Source organism: Myotis brandtii, unplaced genomic scaffold (genome assembly GCF_000412655.1).
Source record: "Myotis brandtii unplaced genomic scaffold, ASM41265v1 scaffold23, whole genome shotgun sequence".
NCBI lineage: Eukaryota > Metazoa > Chordata > Mammalia > Chiroptera > Vespertilionidae > Myotis > Myotis brandtii.
The window spans coordinates 6582765-6590515 of record NW_005358649.1 but is presented as its reverse complement, the minus strand read 5'-3'; the positions used below and the strand labels follow the sequence as shown (position 1 = coordinate 6590515).

Below are 7751 nucleotides of genomic sequence, written 5' to 3'. Positions count from 1 at the left end.
TTTGGGGACATACTCCAGAAAGCTATACTTTAAGAGGAAGGAAAAGTGGTAAACAGACTACCCTAACAAGGACAAAAAACAACTTGGAATCATTTCAGTCGCTAATTGCATTAGGACATATGCCCCTAGACCAACTGTCTGACAAAATCAAAAGTATATTTTTTCTAGGAGAAGATAAGATCATGCAGAGCCATACACTTACTCTACAATATTTTATACACAAGAACCCAAACTCATAAAAATATTTTAGGCATGTAAGAAGATAAGACCCAAGCAAAGCACAACAGATAATGGAAACGGATCCACAATGGATCTAAATAATGGAGTTATCTGGCATGGATTATAAAGTAGATGTGATTAATATGTTTAAGAGATTAAAGAAAAAATGAGAATTTGTAAAGAGAATAGGAAACTATGAAAATAAACCAAATTGAAATTTCTTAAAAAGAAAAATAGACATCTAAATGTAAGAACTTAGTGGGTGGGGTTAACTGCACATTAGACAGGAGAAATGAGAACTGGTAAACTGCAACATAGGGCAGAGAAAATATCTAGACTGAAACACACACAGACCAAAAGGATGGGAATATGAAAAAGAGCAAGAGATATACTGAACACAGTGAAAAAAATCTAACATACATGTAATGGAAGTTCCGGAAGGAGCGCAAATGGGCAGAATCAATGAAAGAACTAAGCAATGGATTCAAGAAGTTTTATGAACCCAAAACAGAAACATAACAAACAACATAAAAGCCCATCATACTAAAGCTGCTCAAAATTAAATTAAAGAAAAAAACAGATTAAAAGGTATAATACTTTCAAATAAGCAAAAATAAGACTGTCAATTGACTAACAGAAATAAGGAAGTCAGAAAACAATGAAAACCGTCAAGTGATATATCCAGAAATATATATTCAAATTAGTAAAGGGAAATTAAAGATATCACACACTTAATAACTAAAACTCATCATTCATTACCAGCAGACGTGTGCTAAGAAAAATAATAAACGATGTGCTTCCATCAAATGAATAACAATCCCAGATGAATCTTGGGGACAAAAGAAGAAATAAAAAGCATAGAATGTGGGTTAGTAAATAAATATTGACTTCATGAAATAATGATACTAATATTTTGTGAGGTTTAAGCTATATACAGAATATAAGTACTCAACAGTAACACATAAATCAAGTAGGGCTAAATAGAATTAGAATATTCTATGATTCGTATATTCTCCTGTGAGTCACAAAAGCACTAATTTAAGTTAGATAATAATTCATAAGGTTCATTCTAATTCCTAGAATATTACTACTAATAAAATAATTTAGAAATAACAAGCTCATAAAGATGAAAATTAAAATAATATAAAAGCTTAATCAATTCAGTAACCATGGGCCATTTGTGAAAAGTTTTGTTTATACATAAATGTTAGCATTCTATACTGCCTTGAACTATTGGAAGATAGTATAGCTAAAATAATTTTACTGATCAACCAGAAAATAAATCTCAACTCATTTATTCTTCTGAAAATCTAAGTCACAATTCTTTTTTAAACCTATGCTCAGTCACATTTTAGGAATTTATTTATAAAAAGAAGAGTGATAAAGCAATATACACTTGTACTGCAAATGTATATTTTTAAATCATTGTAGGAAAGATTAAATTCTATTATTCTATTTGTTTTTCCTATTCTGTTCAGTATTGATACCCCGAAACAAGTATTATTTGGTTTAGTTTTATTTTAAACCAACCTAAAATAATGTCAAGGTACATGCAATAGATGCTTTGACTCAACTCTGTGGTCTTACATTACTTCTTTACTTTCTACTTCCTTAAATCAATTCCAATCATTTCTCATTATAATAAATCTTCTTTGTGCCTTGTTTAGCCTTTATCACTTAATTCTTAGTTTTATTTTTTTCCTTTCACAGATTATTCTAAATCATCCTTTCTATTTCCATCTCTGCTTCCACTACAAATCATAATTCAGATCTTGGTCATAATTCATATAATACTAATTACCACAGCCATCTCTTTTAACACCTTACTTTTTTTATTCACTTGAAGTTTTGTCACATTTATGAATGCTCAAGCAGCAGTAAATTATTCTGTACCTCTGGCTTTATCCGTGTTCATTATATGCCTCTCTTTCACCAGATTAGAATTCCCTATCCTTCATTTTATATTTGTTGTATCATGGAGTATTTCTATTTATTAATTTCTCTATTATCGGATAGGGTGCTGTAATTATCAATCTCACATCATAAATATGTTACTTTTAATTATTTACATTAACTTTTATTTTATTTCACTATTTTGAAGAAACTATTTTGAAATATCTATTTTTTACCTAGAATACAGTACAAGATACATGAGAAAAACTATTTATTTTAATATGTGACCAACTATTATACTAATATTCTTGGAAATGTTTAACTTTTATATAGGAGTACATTTCCCTAACCTATTTTTTTTAACCAATGTCCACTTCTCTCCTTATTCTAAAGGCCTACTGTTTGATGATAATTGAGTTATCTTAAATAAGATAAACCAATGCCTATGATTCAATATCTTGCCCTCTTTTGACTTTCTAATTTAACCCAACAGAAAAAAATAGTTTCCCCCAAACATCCGAAGTGTTCATATGGAGGAAAAAGTAAAGAAAGTGGGAGTCATAGGTGAGGGAGGGAAAGGCAGTCTCAGGTTCTTTTGGGTTTTGGTTCATTCATGACAGTTTTCAAGTGTGTATTACTTGCTTTACAACATTATTGGGAGAGATATCCTTTTGAGCTCAGTTGTAGTCATTGGTGTCCTATTTGGAAGGGATTCTGTTTCTTTGGGACAAATCCACCATTCTGCAAACTGATTTTTTCCCAGAGCCTAGATTCTAAACTGCTCATGTCAAAACAAAACCAAGAGCTTTACAATTTGTCTCTCTTTCTCCGTAGATTTTAACACCTCTTGATTTCTCTCCCATTGCTATGTGTTTGAGATTCTATTCATTTCCTCCTATACTTTTTAAAAAATCTATTTTTATTGATTTCAGAGAGGAAGCTAGAAGGAGAGAGAGACAGAAACATCAATGATGAGAGAGAATCATTGACTGGTTGCCTCCTGCACGCCCCCTACTGGGGATCAAACCTGCAACCTGGGCATGTGCCCTTGACTGGAATCAAACCCTGAACCCTTCAGTCTGCAGGCTGATGCTCTATCTCAGTGATGGCGAACCTCTGACACGCGTGTCAGAGGTGACATGCAACCTCATTTTTTTGGTTGATTTTTCTTTGTTAGATGGTATTTAAATATATAAAATAAATATCAAAAATATAAGTCTTTGTTTTACTATGGTTGCAAATATCAAAAAATTTCTATATGTGACACGGCACCAGAGTTAAGTTAGGGTTTTTCAAAATGCTGACACGCCGAGCTCAAAAGGTTCGCCATCACTGCTCTATCTACTAAGTCAAACCGGCTAGGGCTCCTCCTATACTTTTTTTAATGTACTCCCATGTTTATTGCAACATTATTTGATTCACAATTTCCAAGATATGAAAATGACCTAATGTCCCATCAACAAATGAATGGAGAAAAAAAGATGTGGTATTTATACAATGCAGTATTATTAAGTCACGAGAAATAAATCCTGACGTTAGCTACCACATGAATGTACCTTGAGCACATTCTGCTGAGATAAGTAAGGAGACAGAGAAAAAAAAATAATGCCTGATATCATTTGTATGTGGAATCTAAAAAAGTCAACAAATATCACATGATCTCACTTATATGTGGAATATAATGAACACAAACTCATGAATAAAATAGATCCAGAGGCATGGAAACATGGAACAGACAAAGGAATCTCAGAGGAAAGGAGTGGGGGGAGGGGGGGAGGGGGAGGAGAAGAGATTAACCAAAGAATTTATATACATTGTCCATGGACATATTCAATAGAGTTGTGAAGGCCTGGGGCTGGGAGGGAACCGAATGGAGGGGGGCAATGGGGGGGAAAGGGTGAACATCTGTAATACTGTTAACAATGAAAATAAATAAAAAAAAATGAATAAAGTGATTCCCCCTCAAATATAAAATAAAATAAGAAAGTCAAACTCATAAAAACAGAGAGTAAAATGGTGGTTACCAGGATGGTTGGTGGGAGGATAAGACTGATGTTATTTAAGAACACAAACTTGCAACGGGTAGTAAATAACTCACAGGTCTTCCTTTACTCTTGTATTTCTTTTTGTATTGAATGCTGAATTAAGTATGGAATGTGACTCCAATGATAGCAGCTCCAGTTAGTCTTGTAAAAAATGAAATCTATGATTTTGGCAATTCCATCTACCTGTTTCTTGCTGATGTGTTGCTCTAATGTCAGAAGGATCTTAAAATTATCATATAATTTCCTGGCTGTCTCATTTTCTTGAGTTCTTTGTACTTTATATGCTTTTGGGGAGAAGGACATCACTCTCATGGCATTTGGGTATTGCAAAATTGCATTCTAAGAATCCCCCACTTGCCTCTTGAGATATTTCCCAGTCAGTCTTAGATCTTAAATGTTCTAAATGTAACAATAATGTATCTTAGTAAATGTATATTAGTAAATGTATAGTTGGAGATTTCTCCCTACAAGATGGCTTTTCTTGGGTTTTTCCATTTTGCTGACATGGTTTGATAGTAATAATACAAACATCCATTTTCACTATGTTTTGTTTTCATACTATGACTCCAGCTCCTTCTTCCCCTTTAGGTGGGTTCTTCCTCTAACTCCTTCCAATGCAGTTAATTGAGCTCCTCAAATATTAACATCTTTTTGATATCCCTTATAAATCTAACTGTATTCCATTAATTTAAATGTCTTTATTTCCTTTTCTCATTCCCAGATTTCTTGTATAAAATGCAATTTTAAAACATAATATTTAAAGTTTGATTTCATTCTTCACTAACTTGTTATTTTTTTCAGAATTCAAGATGATCTTGTGAATAATTATTTTAATACTTTATGAATTAAAATAACTTAAGCATAATAAAATCTGTTGCATTTTCCTAGAGAATCAATTCTACTCAGAACTTTGGTATTATCTGGCAATTATTTGGTGTTAAAATAATGACATATAGAATACAACATAAAATTTTCCTTAAGAGGTAAAGATCAGGCTTTAGGTAGGAGAAGGTAAAGGGGGGATAAATGGTAATGGAAGGAGACGTGACTTGGGGTAGTCAATAACAATACAGTATACAGATGATGTATTGTAGAATTATATACCTGAAACCTGTGTAATTTTATTAACCAATCCTAATATATAAAACCCCAAGGTCCATAAAGACCAAACGGACGGACGAGACCCGGTCCATCACCAAGCCCTCAGGCTCCATTGATCAGGGAATAACTAACAGGGGAACCGGGGTCCTTCAGGCTCCAATGAATCCATGGCAGCAACGACATTTTGAGCAGGTGGGCGGAAGGCAGACCACTTGGTCCCTCTCCCAGCCTACAGGCTCCCATTGATCAGGGGATGGTTAAGAGGGAACCAGAGTGAGTGGCCCGGGGACTGGTGAGCAGCTGGAAGGCAGGCCTCTTGGTCCCTCCTCCTGGCCCTCAGACTCCAATTAATTGGTGGCGGAGGCGGGGTGGAACTGGGAACTGGCTTCCTTAGTAATCCTGTAGGTTCAATATCCAGAGGAGAGGCCAGGCACCAATGGACCAGCGCCACCAGGACGATCCTGACAGTGCTGCGGCCTCCTGGGACTCAGCCTCGGGCACTGCAGCCACCTCCCCTCCCTTGGACTAGATCCCTTAGTAGTCCTGAAGTTTCAATCTGAAGAGGACAGGCCAGGCATCAATGGACCAGCCCCTCCAGCAGGATCCCAACAGCGCTGCCTGCCTCCTGGAACTTGGCCTTGGGCACTGCGCCGCTTCCCCTCCCTAGACACTCCACAAGGAAGAAAGGATACCACCAGCAGCGCCAGGGGCAACAGCGGTGACTGACTGCTCTCCCTCTGCTTCCTCCAGGTCACTCGAGCCAGCCCCTGCCCGCTCCGCTCCAGATGGAGTGTGATCACTGCACACGGAAGGAATGTAGTAAAAAAATAAAAACTGATGACCAAGAGAATGCCGCAGTCAATGTCCAGAGTCCGGCTCAGGAGAACGGAGAGAAGGGAGAATTCCGTAAGTTGGCCAATGCCAAGATATCTCTGAGTGACTGCCTGGTGTGTGACAGTTGTGTGACCGCAGAGGAAGGAGTCCAAGTTTCTCAACAGAACGCCAAGGACTTTTTCCGTGTTCTGAACCTTAATAAGAAATGCGATACCTCACAGCACAAAGTGCTGGCAGTGTCCATGTGTCCTTAGTCCCTGCCTTATTTTGATGCTAAATTCAGCCTCAGTGTCACTGATGCATCCAGAAGGCTCTGTGGCTTTCTCAAAAGCCTTGGGGCGCACTGGGTTTGACATGAGATAGCTGCGGACTTCAGCATCCTGGAGAGTCAGAAGGAATTTGTGCGTCGGTACTGCCAGCACCGTGAGGAAGAGCCCCGGCTACCCATGCTGACCTCTGCCTGCCCTGGCTGGGACTGATATACAGAGTGTGTGTGCTGGGTCACCCCATAACCCCCCACCTCTGCGTGGCCAAGTTCCCCAGCAGATCATAGGCTCTCCGGTGAAGGATTACTTCACCAGACGGTAGAACCTGTCCCCAGACAAGATTTTCCATGTCATTGTGGCCCCGTGTTATGACAAGCAACTGGAGGCCCTTTGAGAAGATGTTCCCACAGCTTTACATAGTTCCCACGGTACTGACTGCGTGTTAACCTCAGGTGAAATTGTCCAGATAACGGAGCAAAGTGACCTCGCCTCGAATGATGCTGCCGTGGACGCTCTGTTTTGAGACATGAAGGAGAAGGCGGTGAGGCTCCGTGAGGGTGCCAGCTCTGACGGGTACCTGGCACACATCTTCAGGCACATGGCCAAGGAGCTGTTCAACAAGGACGTGGGAGTGCTCACCTACCGCACCCTGAGGAACAAAGACTTCCAGGAGGTCACCCTTGAAAGGGACGGAGAGGTTCTGCTACGCTTTGAGGCTGCTTACGGCTTTCAGAACATCCAGAAGTGGTCCTGAAGCTGTAGAGGGGCAAGTTCCCCTGCCACTTCGTGGAGGTCCTGGCCTGCACCAGGCATGCCTAAGCGGCAGGGGCCAGGCCCAGGCAGACGATGGGTATGCAGACAGGGCACTGCTGCAGCGGAAGGAAGGCATCTACGCTGCCATCCCAGTGTGGCCCCCGGAGACCAGAGCCCATGTGCAGGAGCTGTACCAGGAGTGGCTGGGGCGGGGGGTGGGGGGACTCCCCCCAGGCCCAGGCAGCCCTGCACACCGCCTAGCAGGGCCCAGGGCAGCCTGCCAGGACATCAAGTGGTAAAGGTCCAGCAGACACCTGGCCTGCAGGCCACCTGAAGAGGGGTGCCAGACTCGTGAAGGAAAGGCTTAGCATCTCTGTCATAGCTTTGGTTTTCAGAATTCCCTGCTCCCCATCTGTTGACTCCCTCCCTCTGAGGAGCGCTGTCGTTGTCACATGGGTGCAACTGGAATACTGTATCTGGAGAGGATTGTCCCAATATACATATCCTTTTATCCGATGATGAAAAAATCCCAAAGAACAAGAATGGAGACAGACTACTGTCCTTTAGACTTAAAAAAACTCCGGAAGTGTCCTGCAAAGAGCTGAGACTTGGTTCTGTCCATGTGCCTCAGAAAGATTGG

General features: G+C 39.8%; 1 pseudogene; it reads left to right on the top strand.

The window, feature by feature from the left end:
* Window positions 1-6043: 6043 nt before the first annotated feature.
* On the top strand, window positions 6044-7372 carry LOC102256200 (annotated as a pseudogene).
* The last annotated feature ends 379 nt before the right edge of the window (window positions 7373-7751 follow it).